Below are 18,374 nucleotides of genomic sequence, written 5' to 3'. Positions count from 1 at the left end.
CTTAATGGCTAGATTCTGCTTCCCTTGCTCTTGCTAGTTACTGTGTTGTTGTAGGAGTGCCTTATTAATTCCGATATGAATAATGGCAGAGGAATTGTAATTCTAACATGATGAGGACTGAATATCGCCTGTCTTTAGTCTCTGGCCAGTCTGATATAAAGGAAAATGGCAGGTTTTTATTTGGTGTGTGTTTGTAGGAAGACTGTTTTAGAGGTCTGGCGTCTTAGATGAGTTCTGCTTAGACTGATCAGTGAATAGTATTGAAGTAGAGGAAATATTGATGCACGTTAAATGAATTTATCATAAAGCTCTGCACAAATCACCGTGGTAAGCAATGTTTCATTTTCAGACCAGGTATAGCCAGTATACAACTACCCATAAAAAAGTTAATGGTGGTACTTGAAGGAAAGCATACTCTGCCATCCAGAGGGCCTTTGACAGGCTGAAGAGGCGGGCCCATGTGAACCTCATGAAGTTCAGCAAGGCCAAATGCAAGGTCCTGCACATGGGTCAGGGCAATCCCAAGCATAAATACAGGCTGGGAGGTGAATGGATTGAGAACAGCCCTGTGGAGAAGGACTTGGGGGTATCAGTGGATGAAAAACTGAATGTGAGCCAGCAATGTGCGCTCACAGTCCAGAAAGCCAATCGCATTCTGGGCTGCATCAAAAGAAGTGTAGCTAGCGGGTCGAGGGAGGTGATTCTCCCCCTCTACTCCGCTCTGATGAGACCCCACGTGGAGTACTGCGTTCAGCTCTGGGGTCCCCAGTGTAGGACAGACATGGACCTGCTCGAAGGGGTCCAGAGGAGGGCCACAAAGATCATCAGAGGACTGAAACACCTCCGCTATGAGGACAGGCTGAGAGACTTGAAGTTGTTTAGCCTGGAGAAGAGAAGGCTCCAGGGAGACCTTATAGCAGTCTTCCAGTACTTAAAGGGGGCTTACAGGAAAGATGGGGAGGGACTCTTTAACAGGGAGTGTAGTGATAGGATGAGGGGTAACAGTTTTAAATTGAAAGAGGGTAGATTTAGATTAGATATTAGGAAGAAATTCTTTACTGTGAGGGTGGTGAGACAGTGGAACAGGTTGCTCAGAGAGGCTGTGGATGCCCCCTTGCTGGAAGTGTTAAAGGCCAGGTCGGCTGGGGCTTTGAGCAACCTGATTTAGTAGAAGGTGTCCCTGCCCATGGCAGGGGGGTTGGAACTAGATGATCTTTAAGGTCCCTTCAAACCCAAAACATTCTATGTTTCCATGATTCATGTCTTCCGGCCTCTTACTTTCCAAATACACAACTTTCTACCTTTATCCTTTTTTTTTTTTCTTTTCTTTCTTTCTTCCCTAAGCTTAGATTTCTGAATCATTTGCAGAGGGAGAAACTCTTCTGCAATGTTTTTTTCGTTAGTCCCTTTTGATGATTCATTTTAACAGAGATGCTGTCATTTAACTCTGCTGGTACATCAGAGGCTCAACTTGATTTCAAGTTTTTGGAACATGATTTTTTTTCTAATAGCAGGAAGCTATCAGAATTGGTTTCTCGTTTGACATATAATTTCTCTGGAAAGGTCATCATGGCCCTAACTTCTGGACAGAATTCATAAAATTATAAATATGTTGGTCAAGGTTTAAAATCAAAACCTTGTTTGACAGAATAACCATGACCTTAACAATCACCTTATTGGGATCAGAAAATGTGGCCTTACGTAAGTATGAATAATAAGGACATTACCTTTGAAAATCTACATTTGTGAAACATCTTTCAAGTTACATCCACTTTTTGCATTTGTTTTTAACAGTTTTGGAAAATATTCTTAAATAAATACAGAATCCCCGTGAATTTACTGGTGACAAAAATAAGGACTGAGCCAGGAGTGTAAATTGGCACAGTTCTTTTGGCTGCAAGCCATCTTAGTTTACAAAGTCAAGGAGTGGATTTCTTATTTAAAATGATCTGTAATTTTCATTTTTTATAATATATGATTTAAAAAAAAATGCAGGGACACTAAATAATGCATCTTTTGCAGCCTGATTCTGACAGTATTTACCTTATTTAGGTATACTATCCTTTAAAATTGCCACAAGTAAAGCAGTGAGAAACTGGAAACTGTCCCTTGACCTTTTCTCTCCTCATCCACAAACAAACCTTTTTCCTTAAAGGTATTTTTACAAATAAATATGCTATTTCATATATTCCACTGTTTCCTGTTGGGCGTTTGCTATGTGGACACAGCAAGCAGTATCCTTTTTAGTGTAGAGAATGATAATAGAATGGTGTGCTTTAAATCAAGAGAAAGACTCTTGTTGACTTTTTTGGGCACCCTGAGGCCCTTGCCAATAAAGACATTTTTCTGAGGAGGAATTCATCACATTTTGTAAAAGATACATTACATTATACAAATATGTTAATCTAGGTCAATTTAGAAATGTGGTTTACCACAGCATACATTCATAGAAATATTTTTAAAACAGTTTGTCTTAGAAAATGAGACATATAGCCAGATAATACGGCTGATAAATGAATAAATAAAAGATATTGATATTAGTTCTGAACACCTGAAGAATATTGGAAAAATCATATAAATCCAATGATTGTTTATTGCTACCTGTATGGACTTGAGGGTTACGATTCCAGGTGTATCTCTGGTGAAGAGAGACTACTCAAAGATAACTGATGATCACACAAATGGTATAATAAATTCAGTGATGAAAATTTGTTTCTTACTGTCCTGCAGGCTGTTTGGCTACATGAATCCTGCTCAAAATCTCAGGCTGGAAAGGGTATTTCTAGCTATAAGTGACAATAAACTGTCAGAACGACAGTTTGCAGGAGTGCTGGTGCATCATGTAGCTTTTTCAGTTATTTCAGGAGAAAAAGAGAAGGGAACACCTACTAATGCAGAATTTACTGTGATTGGCAGGAAGGGTTGAAGCAAAATGTCTTTAATTTTTTGTTGCTTTTAACTTTTCTTCATGTTCTGTTCTTGTGGACCAAAAAAGCCCTCAGCCCTAATTTTTAAAGAAGCCCTGTAAAGTTCATACTGGTAAAAATTACGTAGAGAGAAAACCATAGCAGGGGCAAAATTCAGCTGGATCTGCTGATGTGGTTAATAAGAGGGCAGGTATGTATTTATGTGAATGCTATGCATGTTGGTTACTCAACTTAAAATTTGTGAAAACTGTAGAAATGTGAGTATAAACCTGACTGTTGAAAGAATTCCCCAGGAATGACAGAATCGTAGAATCATTTAGGCTGGAAAAGACCTTTAAGATGATCAAGTCCAACCGTTAACTTGCCAAGTCGACCACTAAACCCTGTCCTTAAGTGCCATATCTACATGTCTTTTAAATACCTCCAGGGATGGTGACTCAACCACTTCCCTGGACAGCTTGTTCCAATGCTTGATAATGCTCTCGGTGAAGAATTTTTTCCTAATATCCAATCTAGACCTCCCCTAGTGCAACTTGAGGCCATTTCCTCTTGTCCTATCCCTTGTTACTTAGGAGAAGAGACTGATACCCACAAAGAGACTGACACCCACACAGATAAGAAGAAAGCTCAGAGATTCAGCTTACCCCCTGTACTATTGTAAGTACAGGAAGGAATGATTCTTTTCCTTAAGTGAATTGGGACTCAGTTTTTGCTAGTTAATCTGGTTTTAAGGCTAGCTAATGCTGATGGTATTATTGCTAGATTTGTTTGGAGGTTGTATTAACATTCACTGCATCCAGAATTTTGTTCTGACCTATATTGTCTTGTCTTTTCCAGCAAATTCAGTCAGTTAATGAGCTATAGAAATAACTTTAGAAGTATTCTCAATCTTTGCATGTCTATATGTGTCTGTATGCACATGTGAGTATGGAGAAAGCATATTCAAATTCAGATGAGTCAGCAGAAGGTATCAAACATATGTTACTTGAATGAAAGATATTTGCTGTTTAAAAAAAAGTCATTAATATATAATCAAAATTACACTGTCAGCTATCATGTATCTCACCTGACATACAAGTGTTTGAAGTGTTCGGTGACAACTTTTTGTCTCAATAGCACTTCATGAGATTCTTGATGGGATGAGTAGTTCTCGCCTTTTCTTTTCTGCCAGGTGACAGAAAAGTTCAAGGTTGGAGCCAACCTGTGAGCAGGAAGGAAATTCCTGCCCACTAATAAATTCTAGGCTGGTCTAAAGGAAACCCTTCAGTATTTTTAAATTGCCCCACTCTCTTCTCTCCTGGGGTAGAAAGGATCCTAGAGGATTTCAATACCATGCTGAAGGATTGTGCCATTATTCCTACCTCCCCCTAAAAAAGCTTCAGTCTAGAAAGGGTGTGGAAGATAAAAATTAGCAGTTGTTCTGTACACCTGATCTCTTGCCTGGCTAAAAAGGGAAACACAGAATCACATGCAGAATTTGACAAGTGTGGGGAAAGTGTGCCCAACATGGAGCAATGTTATGGTTGAGGAAGGACAAGGAGCATCACTGAGAGTAGGGTTGTAGCTGAGGCAGAACTGAATGCAGAATGGGTAGGGGAGAAATACAGACTTCTCATCAGCAATGTATGTAAGCACATGTTGATTTGGGTATGTGGGTAATTGCATTCTGTTCAGTGGAGCTCTCTGATTGCTTTGAATTCAATGGGTTTTTTAGATATTGGGGGAGGGGCTTTAAAGATAAACTAGTTCTTGTGCCCTATTTTAAAGGGGTGGATTCATTATTTCTAATGTGATATGCAAGCTTTAACAAATGACCCATTTCTGAGAGGTGCTAAGCATCAACAGCTCCTGTGAATTTCAGTTCTGACTTCAGTGGTATCCAGAATTTTTCAGCTCACTTTGTCCTTCTAGCAGGAAGCAAAGCCAATTAGGCTTTGTCGTTGCTCACTTTTTCTTCAGTGAGTGCCCCAATAAAGCTGTCATGAGCGCTGACACTTCAGATGTGGGTAGTTAATATTACTGCCAAGTAATTAAAAGTACAGTCTCGGTGTCTATATTTTGGAGCAGGGGAAATTTCATTTTAAATTATCAGTCACAGTGACCAAGGTCTGTTATTGTGTATTATGGCAAGATTTAGAACATCTTCCATTTAGACAGAATAGAAGTCCAACATGTACCATGAATGTGTGAAGTTCATATGCAACTGGAAAGCCTAAGATGCATTAAATGTTGAAATAATCAGCTTTGAGGCAGTTTATTACTTGGCCATGGTTTAAATTATCTCAGAAGTTAATTCACAAATTATGCGTCCAGTGCAATTAGCTGTATTTTCAAAGAGGCCTTTGCATTTTGAAAGAGCTAGTTGTAGTAATGTCAATAAATACTGATAGTTCAGAGTGAACTAAAAAGAGAATGGTATTACAATGTCTTAATATCACTATTAGCTTTTACAATTTACTTTTATTTGTGATGAAAATGGCCACTTGTTGCTTCCATCTGCATCCTAAGAGGACAGCATTATTGTGGAATTGTCATTTCCATGCTACAAAGGTGTAGTGACAGCAGCTTACTCCCATGTATTCTTGAATTTTACTGTTAAGATTCTATTTTTAAGTAAACTCATCCCCAAGTAAATGGTAACCATAGCCTTTTAATGAAAATTCATGGCATTAATTACAGATACACAAACAGGAATAAAATTGATAGACTTCTCCTAAAGGACTTGTTGAGCTAACTTCAAGTCCTGCAAAAGACCTCAGAGTACAACAGATGCTACTTTTTTTTATCTGAGCTGAAGCATTAGGCGTTGGGAGGAAACCCTGAAGATTTTATCACTTTGTAAATGCCTCAATTTAAAAAAGAGAATTAATCTCCTAAGATAATAAATTTAACAGATACCATCATGAACTAGGAAAGAGACTGCAGAGTTTTAATGTTTTATTTCCATTGAAAGTTAGTGTTGCTCATTAAATTTCCATAGTGAACCAAATCAGTCCCTGAAACAAAAGAAGTATGAAGCTATTTCTATCAAGAATAATTGACTAAATTTTCACTCAAATGGCCTGAGTCATAAGATAAAACTCTGCTGGCATTCTCATAATGTACGTCCCTTTTTGTAGAAATATATACCTCAACATGTGGGACGTGAGGATTTTAGATTTATGGAACAGATATGTTCCGTTCCAATTGCCTTGGGCACTTTTGTGGAGGAAATTTTTGCCTTTACTTATGCTGTTGGCTGGTTTCTTTTGTTATTTTCCCCTACACAAGAGCCATCATATTCAGGACTATATCTCTGATAGCATAGAGCTCTTTAGCTCCCATCATTACTATTTGTGTTTCCAGAGGAATAGGTACTCTGTGGCATGGTATAAATTATTTCAGAACCCTGACTGGCTGGAGTGCTACTTGTCCCATTTTTTTCTGGTTTCCAGAGCTTAGTGTGGTCTACATGAGTGCATTTCTTTGCCTTAGTTAATTGCTCATAAGCTTTCTGATTAGCACTTTCTACATCCTCTGAATGTCTCTTCCTGTCTAACTTTTCTTAACTTTCCTCTGGGTATTCGGAATATAAACAGCCTCTGGGGTATCTTTCTATTCTCCAGACTGTGAGCTGAAGAATTATATTACAATTCTCAATTTCAGCTTTTTTTTCTTTTTTTTCTTTTTCCTGCATTAATTTCTCCTTTGTCTAGCTCACCTACTTTTCATATGATTGTTTTCTTTTTATTAAGAGCTGTATATAACTTCTGTTAACATTTCATTGCCTAGTGCTTTTTTTTCTCCTTTGCCTTTTTTTCCTAGATCTAATGTAAGCTACAAATGTAAATAATATTAACAGTTATTTTCATTCCTCACATCCCCCATAAACGATGCACACCACAGTATTGAGCTACAGCCCTTTCCGCTGTTCTTTTCCATTCACTTAGGCTTTTATTTTTGTTTTGGTAGTGTTTTGCTGCTTTTATGTATTTTACAAAAAAAGGAGTGTCACTGCAGTGATTAGATTACTCAGTGGCTAAAGGCATTTTACAGCAGTACCTATTATTTCCTACCTGCTCTCCCCCAGCTCAGCCTTTCCACTAATTCATGCTGGTTCGTGTTCTTCTGAAACCTGTAGCCATCAGATACGAACATCTGTAGATGTAGATATTGTTTGCCCTGTATTTAATACAGCTGGACTCTTACTAATCAGTTATGTTGATTCTTATTGCTGATATTTCATTTAGGGAGCCAGTTTGTTAATCTGTAGCAAATCTGTTATTGATTATAATCTTAGTTCAGTGAGAAAGCCTTACTGAATGATCCAGTTCAATTGAACAAAAATGGAAGTTTTGGAAGAGTACCTCTTTGAAAAAGAGAGCTGCAGTGGTAATAAAGAAGAACTTCTCCACATTCACAACCATCTTAGGTTGGGTAGCATAGCTTTCTTCGTTGTCTGAGTGGGGTTGGTTGGTTGTCAAGATAGTGGATAATGGAGAAAATAGAAGTTCAGTGCAAGATCAGGGACTAATATAAAAAAGGAATAGTCTCATGTGTATTTATGAGTTCACTAAATGCCTTTCACATGTCTGCATTTTTTTAATCTCATCAGCCTTGATTGCAATAGTAGTGAAGATATGGACTTCAGGGTTTGCTGGCAGCCAGAGCATTGGTCCAGGATCCCCGAGGTTGTCTTTCTCTTTTTCATTACAAAGATGTTGAGCATGACACATGGCAACCATGCACTGAAACTGGTGACCCTGTATGGGGTGGTTCATCACTCGGAGTGAGAGGGTGAACCTCAGTCCTGTTGCTGACACTCATGGCCTGTGACTGCGGAAACAGTGAGGACAGTTCCAGACTGCTCTCCTTGTACTCTGGTGGATGAATTGCATGCATGCTGTGAATTAAAGCGTGCTTTACTGTCTGCTTTGTCATCTACCTGGAAGTTTTTTCTGGCCAGAGGGTTCACACTGTGAAGGTGTCCCTGTCTTTCACTCCCTTTACAGCCTACAATAATGCCATCAGCTGAAATTTTCAAGTGAAAGTGGTGGGTAACAAGGCTTCTGTGACTCCATTTTCCCCACTTTAGGGGTGACCTCAGGGAGAAAACACTTCTCCTGCTCACCAAGTTATTTGCCCTTGTCTTCTCTATTTTCCAAGGTATCATTCTGTGGAAATGCCTTTCTGCTGATGTGCAAGTCACCTATGGGTGTTATGGTAATTGTGCCAAATGTATACATATATGTATTAACTCATTCATGATATCAGTATCTGTCTCAAACTTACTTATTTTAAGCACAGATGTTTGCCACCTTTGCTGACACAGTTGCTTATAGAAGTTGCCACTATATTAATTCTGAGAGCATTTCTGGCACTAAGTAAAGGAAGTACTTGACTCTCTTACACATTATGTTAGTGAGAGGGAATATCAACTCATCGATAAGGTGTTTCCTCCTTGCCAATGTGTATGCCCTTATGTTAGGGTTTCCTTTATTTGTGTTGAAAAAGCACAAAAATATTACCTTGGGATTGTGAAAATGGTATCTTGCTGCCCAACTTGTGGAGTTTTTGACTAATGCCCTGAGAAGATACTAGGGTGAATATATTTTCTCAGGAGTTCTCTGTTCATTTTGTCTTTCACTGTGTCTGACCACCACCTTTCAAGGGCAAACAAACTTGGCTGTCTTCCTGGCTCACAGCTGCTTTTATCTCTAAGTTTTCTTTGAAAGAGAGAAGAGCAGCTTGAACACTGAACTTGGATGTTGCTGCTCTGCTGGAGAGAGTGGACTTGGGTGTGGGAGGAGTGAAGTACTCTCTGGGCAGTGCTGGGGCTGTCAGTAATCAGTGTGGGGCTGCAGCTCTTAGATGGGCAGCTGTAGCTCATCTATCACGTGCAGCCTGGAGCAAGGGTGAGTGTGGATGGTAATCAATACCCCATGGTTTGCCAATGAGGAACTGGCTGTGTGCTGATGATCTGGAGGTAGAAGGGAGAAAGGCATCAGTTCTGGTAGTGGGGATGTGATGAAGGCCCTGGTTCCCTTCTGCTTTACCATCAGAAGTGACTTTCATGTTCTTGTCATAGCATAGACTGAGAGCAATCATTCCCTGTCTGATTATGACTAAGTCTCATTTGTGGAAATTGATGCTGTTCTGTCCTTCACTAGAAAACCGGTAATTTTTTTTTTTTCCTTTGGGGGATAACAGTTTTATTTGTGTATGGCTTCAGCTGTGTAATTGTATTCAAGTGTCCAGCCAGTTTGGCCCGTTCTGTTTTCTTCTGATTCCTTGGGTGGTAGCAGCTGATTGCAGCAGAATCCTATTCCAGGTGGCACTGACTTATATTTTTCAAGTACACTATTTGTGCTGAGATACAGCATAGCAGGATAGCTGCTATCAGCCTCTAGGATGACAAGGGGGCGAAGAGGCTGGAGGGACAGGAGAGCAGGGTCTGTACCAGTACTGGGGAAATAAAAGTTTGGAAGGATTGGGTACCGTATAGATCTGGGCAGGCTGAGCAATGGCCATGATAAGAGGCAGGAGGTGGCAGGGGTTAAGGACATGGGGAAAGGATCTTCATAATAGAGCTGAAGGAGGAATCTTGTACCTGAAGAAAAGGTCCTGTGACCAGGCTGGATTTCATTTGCCACTGCTTCTTCCTCTCCCTCACTGAGTTCCTCTTCTGTCCTGTGAGTCATCACACTGACACCAGGGGCTGGTGTCCCCTTGGTAGGAAGCTTCCACTGCACTAGGATTTGTGCTGCCCCTTTTGGCTTCTGCCCCCTTCATTGCCTTAAAACTTACAGCCATGTCCTTTTTAGTTGCACTCAGATCTGGAGACAATATGTGGAGCCTAACTGGCCCTGCTGTTGACTGAGAACTACCTTCCTCTACTCTGCAACACCTGGGGAAAAAAGGGGAGCTCAGAGGGAGCAGAGCTGCTTCTGTGACCTACCCAAACGTCTCATCACAAGTGTGCCAGTGTCCTACCCACAAGGTGTACTTCCCTGTTCTCAACTTTCTCCCGTATGTTTCTGTTCAGACTGACACTGCTCAAAAAAAAAAAAAAAAAAAAAGGGGGGGGGGAAGGGGGGGAGAGACCTTGCTGTTATTCCTTCTACCCTCATAGAAGTCCTTCACTTTCTATTCCTTTTAGTACCTTTGGTACTAGGATGTGTCAGATTACATAGTATAAGATGTCCTGTCTATGTGCAGGGATGTTGCTGAGACTAACCTCTTCCTAGGCTGTCCTTTCTAGGAAGAGAAAGGAGTGAGAGCACTAGTTAAAAGTGATTGAGCAGGGGAAGACAGATTGCAGTAAACTCAGGATGTGGAGATCAAATCTCCTGGAAAGCAATGTTTAGAGGAAGAGTTGTGTGCAGGTGGGCAGGAGAAGGCTGTCTTAATACTATTTATTGCATATTGGGGAAAGATAAGTGCAGTAGGAGTGTTCTGTGGCTGCAACAATACCCTTTAATGCATTGAAAAGTAAAAACATTACATAAGAAAAATAAAAGCATTACATAGAAAGTGGGGGGGAAAGTACACAGGCTTAAAAATTGTATGTATAAGTGACTGACACCAGCAGATGCAATAAAAGGATAAACAGAAAATGGTACTGGGTGGTAATGAGTGACATGCTTAGAAAAAATATTCATGCTTTATCTTATGCTTGTGCACTTGGGCTTTATTAGGACTTGCTTTGTATTTAAACTTCACCTGGTATGTGATGTAAATGACTTTGTTAATAAGTTTTGCTTTGGAAAGTTGATCTGGCCAAATGGCATCTCTGAAGATTCACATGGGCTTGAGTATCAAACTTACTGTTTTGCAAAGGAGAATTCCACAATAGTCTGATAATCAAAGCTGCTGGTGATAGCAAAACATGTTGCCCAAAGGAAATGGCTTTATCAACAGATTGGCAGATCATCATTGTAATTTTTATGTCTACGTCCTTGCCTGCTTACAGCCACAGTGAAATAGTTAAGTGTTCATTTATGAACAGTGTTTATTAGGTTTGAGAGTGAAACACAATGTAAAGCAATGAGGCAGGTACAAAGTTTCTTTAGGTCTTGTCTCCAGTTTATCTTTGTCAGTGCGAAACATCAGGCATTTTTTTTGAAGAGGTATTTCAGAGAGAGATTCTGAGGCATAGAATGGCACCCAGCATGTAAAATAACAAGTTCACAGTCTGTGCCAGCTCATTTGATAGATATTTTGATTTCAGTTGTAAGATGTTATACAAACTTTGAGGGAAAAAAAAAGATTCTATAGGATATGGAAAACAAAAGAAAAGCTGCAGTCACAGTGATTTGTGCTAGTTCTCTAGTTCTTTAATTCTCTAGTAATACAACCCAATGAACTGAATAATCTTATTTTTGTCAGTGAATATGCATTGGATGCAGATATCTGGATTAAAAAAAGTTCAGATCACTTTTGATTAGAACTGCACTTCATATTATTAGAATGTGATGGATGTGTTTGGATGAGGAGGAAGTTCACAGTTATGTTTAGATTTCTTCTCTGAGCAATTTATAACCTTAGCATTAGTCACATACCCAATCTTCAGTCCCTTTCAGGATATATAAATAAATATAGTGTAATACGTGAGCAGTAAAATTTATGACCATTGATTGATCTCACTGGAGTCTCTTGCTTGTGTTTCTGAAGGGAGGGTACAGAAGAGAATTTCTTAAAACATCCACAATCTTGATTCTTTCCATGACATGTAGTAGGAGTAGGCTAGATCCTGCAGTCTTTACTCAGTCAAACTTGTTACTTAATATGATGATTAAATGAAGAAACTGAGATTTTCACCTCTAGGATTAAACTAGCTCCTGTGTAGAAAACCTATCCAAAGCTTGTGATCTTTGAGTCCTGAGAATCAGACAAAAGTGTTAAGTTCTTGTGCTGGTGTGAATCCTTGGGATTTATTTTGGTCTCAAAAGATGCAAAAGTTAGCTCTACCACCTATAGTGTCCTGTTTACCTCAGCTATTCTCTATTTTCACTTATGTCTCTGAGCTTTTTTTCCAGGCTGCTAATTAGGTCCCTCCTGATTTTCATCACGCTATCCTTAATTTTTTCCTACTTTACCTGCAAGGCCACCAAACACAATATTAATAAATCATGCTTCCTAAATCATTCTTCCCATTTCCCAGACCGTGTAATAACATGTGTGCTGATTTCAAACTCTTGATGAATGCCAAAATGATTAAGAATATAAAAAAAGGAATTTTGACAAAAAGAATTTTTCAAAAAGATAAAAATTAATATTTATATTAGTTCTGGCAATACTATTATAAATAGTATTATATTATATACTATTATAAACACTTGGATTAATCAGTTGAAGCTCAGCAGAAACTGAGAACTTCAGTGTGTTATCCCACAAATGAAAACCAAAGAGGAAGTTCCTATTTACTTAAAGCTGCAGAATTTTGTCCTGTGTTGTGTTTGTGCGCCTGCATGCATACACACATATACAGAGTGTCAATGAAATGGTCTGTAGGGCAAGTCTGGTTGCTGCTGCCTTGCTACAGAACTTTCACAAAGTATCAGTTTTGCTCTTATTAATAATGTAAGAGATCTGAAACACCACTGTTCTGGGGTTTTGAAGGTGACTCAGAAGTTATTTCCTAGTTTACTAGTGTTTCTTATTCTATCCAGGTTTTGTACTGCCCGACTTGATAGTGATGATAACATAAATGTTACTTTTCTGAAAAGTCACATCAGAAATGAGATGTGCCCTCTAGTTGGGTAAATGTATTATGAAATAGCTACCTGAATATGTGGTGGAATATTTTTGAAGGAGAATACAGATTTGTTAAGGTTGAAGACTTTGATACAGGTCTCTGAAAGTCTCTGTGACTTTTGGGCAAAAATAATTTTTAAGCAACAAAAATGTATCCACCATTTTGATTCAAGGTTTTGTTTTTTACCTTAGTGTTGGAAAATTCTTCTCCTGTCCCATGTTGCTTTGTGTGGTCATTAAATGAATCCATGTTGTTTCTGCATAGCTGCTTGGGTTGTACATTCAAGTCAGCCTGTCCTTGTGACTGAGAGTCTGTTGTTTGTTTGAAGCTGTGTCTGTCTGCAGCCTTGAAAAACATTCAGGTATCTTTTCCTCTGGCTGGTTATGCTGACTGTGCTGTACTGTTCTCAAAACAACGGTTAGTTATTCAGTGATATATTTTTTTTTTTTCTCCTTCCTTCCTTCCCCCTTCAAACTTTCCCAAGACAAGAGGGGGGAAAAAAAAAAAAAAAGAATAAAAGCCAGGCTGGAAGGTAGAAGGGCCTAAAAAAGGAGGAGGTTTGCTTATGATAGGACTGCCAGTCCAAGCAGCAATTCATAGAGTCTCAGCCTGTAACCTCCAACAGGACAGAGGAAGACATTTGCTGTCCAGGTTCTCCTGTGTTGTTCTTTGGAGTAAGGGGGGGAAAATCCCTTCTGGTGGGAGTGATCTTGCTAGAAAAACTGTTGGGAATTTCTGTAGCACAAACCCTAATTATGGCTATTTGTAAGGCAGTATCTTTGCTGAGGATTCTGGGGGTGCAAAAAAAGTGGTGAAATTAGGGCAGTGCAAGAAGATGACAGCTGGGCCCCTGCATTTAGTTCAGCATCCCATAAGGAACAGGAAAAATACAGTAAAATCATTGTGTCTGCTGGAATGAGGCCTGAACACATGTATACCCTTCTAGGGACAGAGTGATTTCTCTCTTGATTTTATGGAATCAGTTTTGCAGCATACTGTTCTGAAAAAAACCACTGTCTTAACTATCTTCCCCATTACTCTTGAACTGGGCAATGGCTAGTTGTGTGGGTAGCTTCCTTTCAGACATTAAGGCTGATCTACCTGAAAGCGATACTGAGGGTGATGGTGATGGAAATCATTCTGCAGTCTCATTAGTCTCCAATGCCAGTTGTTTAATGTAAAAAATGTGGAAAGTGTTGGGTTTTTAATTACTTTTGCTCACAGCTGTGAGTGGTAATTCACAGAAGTTATATTGCTAAGGTGTGGAATGAAGAGGAAGAATACCAGGACGAAGCAGACTTCTCCCGCAATCGTTCAATTCCAGATATCATGGTCTAGCTGCTTTATGCTACAGTAGGATCAGTTGGTGTGTTCATGCTTGCAGAACTGGTATTGATGGCATCAGTGCTGTGCTTCATTTGCCTGGATTTCAGCTAGGAAAACACTGAATGAGTAATGAGAAAACCACAACCTTTTTCTCTTCCAGAAATAAATTGTAGCACCATGCTAGGTTTCTTTACTGTTTACACTCTCTGGGTTCATCTAATGACACTTTTATTACATCTTTTCCAAACATGCTGATATCTAGTCTGGCTTTGTCCTCAGTGTGTAAGCTGCATGTTAGTAGGTGGAGTGTGTGCAAAGGGTCTTGGGAAAGCCCTACTGTAGTAGTAGGAAAAAAAATTGTAGGAAAAATTAGTGACAACATATGCTTTTTGATTTGGGAAAAGGATTCCAAACAAACAACAACAAAAAACTTAGTTAACAACAAGTTAACTATGGACTCAAGAGTAATGTTTTTAGAAAGTCCTTGCTCAGTAAGTCTTCCTCAAGAAGGAAGGATGTGCAGTGATAACCTCATAAAAACAAAGGAGAAGCTAGGAAAAGTACCGATGACTTGTGCTGTGGCTTCCCCCAACCACAGGCTCCACTAGCCCCGTTGTCCACACTTAACGCCACCTCCTGCAGTTGCGAGCAGCATCGATGCCTCCTCCTGGAAATTTGCAGGATGTCAGTTTAACAAAAACAGACTGAGGGGAAGTGCTGCATGCAGATGCCTGAAGCACCAAGTGCTGGGGAGCCAGCCTGATTTTTGAGATTGGTTAAGAAGTCAACATCTCCCAAGAAGTGCAGGAGACAGCCACTTGCTCCAGCAGCACCTTTCAAGGCACTGCAGCCAGCACAGTGTTATCGAAAAAGCAGGTTGAAGAAACTCTCTAAGACAAGTTTTGGAGTTTTAGAAAGCAGGCATTCTTTATTGCAGCACTGGATGCACAGGAGATAGTTTCTTCTAGTATGCATACCATTACCTACAGCAAGCAAAGCCTATATTGTAATCATATACATATTCATTACATTTCTTGAAACTGTCATACATATTCATGTTATTTCCCAGAAATAATTTACATAGTGTCCACCCTTCTGGGCATGTGCAGTGCGGATCATCCCAGGTCTTCTTCCTAGTTAGCTGGCCTTGGCAGGTTTTAATTACAAAAACTCAGCAGGACCCAAGGCTTATCATCAGGGCCCAAGGCCTCTTGTCAGTTGGTGCATACCATTGACAAGGCTCAAGGTTTTCTTATCTTATTTGTACATACCAAAGTTTCAAAGTTGCTCAAGCAAGGAAAAGTTAATCACTACAGCGATATAGTGAAATTTTCCTTCTTGTGCCTTTATTCAAGACATCTACAGGACCAGAAAGTGCTGGTCCTGCTAACTTGCTCTGGGTGTGAAAATCTTTGCTACAGTGCAGGTAGCAACTTCTGATCTCTCTAATAGCACTATGTGGTCATCCTGGAATCTAAAGCAGTGCCTGGAGCAGTGAGGCAATCTTTCCTCCTAAGATCCATTTGATCATCTCCTACTCTCTCCTACTTCAAATCTGTGTTTGCTCTGAAAGAAAGAATATACTCACTCACAATCTTAGTTTTTCCTCTCTCCTTCCTGTATTGTAACACAGCAGTATTTAGAAATAAAAAATGGCTACCAGTTGCTCATTGATCCTGGAAAAAGGATTGAAGTATTTTGCAGGCTTGACATTATTTTTCTTCTCCTCCAGTTTTTATGACCCCTTTTAAATTGTTAAAAACTTAAAAAAAAAAAATTAAAAAATCCTCTGTTATGTGCCCAGTTCCATATGCAACACAAGTAATGAGCTCGTCCAAGACTGATGTTTAAAAATGACCTATATTCTGAGAGTTAAGTAGCTCAGCTTCTTCAGTGCTGGACTGACAATCACAGGCTGATTAAACTTTTACACAATTCTCTTAGTGGAGGCAAGTCCCACTTTGACCCCTTCCAAAGGGACTGCTTAATAAATAAGGACTGATTCTGTTTGAATGAAGTGATCTGCCTCTGTTGACAGTGTAAACAATAACCAGGTTCTGGTTTTAGTCATATTTTAATCATATTGAGTAGCATTTAATTCCAGAATGATTCCAACTATTTCAATTCACACGTGTAATGATCTACTTAATACAACTCCAATTATTTTAATACATCCCAGTATTGTAATTCCTTTTGAAAAAAAACAAAACAAAAAACCCCAACCCACCACACAGATGATGCACTAATCAAAACTTGGGACTAAAGAAATTTGATTCAATCAGTTTCTGTCATCCTTGGTGTCAGCAGTTGTTCTGCACCAGATCTCAGGCTACCTGTGCAGTAATCATTTATATGAAGGATATTGTAAAATAGCCTATAAGAAACAGTTTCACTATCTCTAATGCAGGATTAAAACCAGTCTTTTAATGTAGAGGAAAAATGTTATTAAAGTAGGGGCAGGTCTAAGAGTCTTAATTTGAATAATTAAACTTATTTTGTATTTATAAAAGCATTTCTAGGAAGTAGTGACTTTATGGCATGATTGTTACTCAAATCAGCCCTATTGTTAGGATTAAAATGCATATGAATGTGTTCTTTTTGTTCAGATGTTTTAGCATTCAAGGAGAAAATTTGTTGCATATTGAACAGCACTTTTAACTATTGTATTATCACCATTGTCTCATTCTTTAGCTAGCCTCTGATGTCATGACTTTCCACTTTTCATGGCATATATGATTCCTAGCTTGAGAATTTTTTTAACATTTTGATATGAAGATAGGTTTTAGTTAGAGAAGCGCTTCTTAACTGGATCTAATTAAGGATGTATAGTTTTCATAGTAATTGAAGCTGGAAACCAATTTGTCTAAGTTTTCAGAAAAACTGATCAGTAGAGAATCCAGATTTTGGGGGGGCTTTGTTCCTAAATTGAAGCTTAGTTTAAATGGTAGGTTTCGGGTCTGAGTTTGAGTCTGGTTATTGAACCTTACACAGCTCCACAAAAATGTTTTATTTTTCAGTGTAGGAAAAATAGAGATAACTGTAAGATGGTTGAAACAGAAGTTGTCACATCCCATAGAAAGATTCTATTTCATGTTACTTCAACCATTGTTTTTATATTCTGTATACAGCAAGGAGATGTGTCATACCTAACCACAGCTTTTTGCTAGTTGCATTGCAAAAGCAATGTAAAGCAGTCCCTTTTCTATATGATAATGAAGCTAGACAACAAAATTACTTAACCTTGTAACTCTGAACAAAAAGAGTCTACCTTACCTGTCAAGCTATATTTGTAAGTGAGCTAACTGACTCAAACGCAGCATAATTCTAGAAAGCAAAGATGGCAGCTACTGAAGATATTCAATAGTGCATTACAGGAAATGGATTTTTTCACAGTATCAGTGTATTAACTTTCAAATAGTTTTAGAAAGCCATTCAGCAAAATCCAGACTTGCTAATAACATTATTATGTTGAAAGTGAATGGAAGCTTTGCCAACCTAGTGTTTAAAACTCTCACCAAGAATCTTATTTATTTGAAAAATATTTATATTTTCTTAATATGAATTGAAACTGTTCATTCAAAGTTTACACTTTAATAAAAGTACATTTTATGTTCAGTCAATATTGTGTGCTTTCTTAGTTTTAGCCCAAGCTTTTAAGGGAAATCAATTTCTTACCAGAGTTCTATTCATCATGAAAAAATACAAATTCTGTCTTTTATGAAGCTGTCATAGTTCCTGAGAAATATTAGACCCTAGGGCCCCCTACTCCATTTAAAACACTCTTCATGTTCATATAATCTTTTTTAACATTCCTTTTGGTTGTTTGATGTCTTTTATTCTTCCCCCTCTCATTTAGTGAAATTCAATATTATGTCCCTATTCTGCTGCTTTCAAAGACAACTTAATAGAAGACACTAAAAAGCAGAGATTTAGTATTTTTATTTTTAAAGGGAGTATAGCCATGTTTATTACTTTGTTGACATTCTTGATTCTCCTCTTTTATATTTTTTGTTTTCTTGCATATTCTCTGAAAGATGTAGGGCATCCAGATGAATTGAAAAAGAACTAAAGCTATGTACGACTTGATTCTCAAAAAATATGTGCATCTCTAAGGATGCAGATAAATACATATTGGGATTTTTAAAAATGCATAGAGGTACTTACTTTTTGTTATTTAACTAAGCTTCACCTACCAATATTCATATTCTGAAATGTCTGAAGTTACGCTGTTTGGGGTTCTGATGAATTAATGTTTAAATGCTCCTTTCCTTTTCCGTCCCCCCCTTTTCCGTCCCCCCCTTTTCCGTCCCCCCCTTTTCCGTCCCCCCCCCCTTTCCCTTCCCCCCCCCTTTCCCTTCCCCCCTTTTCCGTCCCTTCCCCCCCCC

Source organism: Haliaeetus albicilla, chromosome 19 (assembly GCF_947461875.1).
Source record: "Haliaeetus albicilla chromosome 19, bHalAlb1.1, whole genome shotgun sequence".
In the NCBI taxonomy this organism is placed as follows: domain Eukaryota; kingdom Metazoa; phylum Chordata; class Aves; order Accipitriformes; family Accipitridae; genus Haliaeetus; species Haliaeetus albicilla.
The sequence above is the reverse complement of the archived record's forward strand: the minus strand, read 5'-3'. Positions refer to the sequence as shown.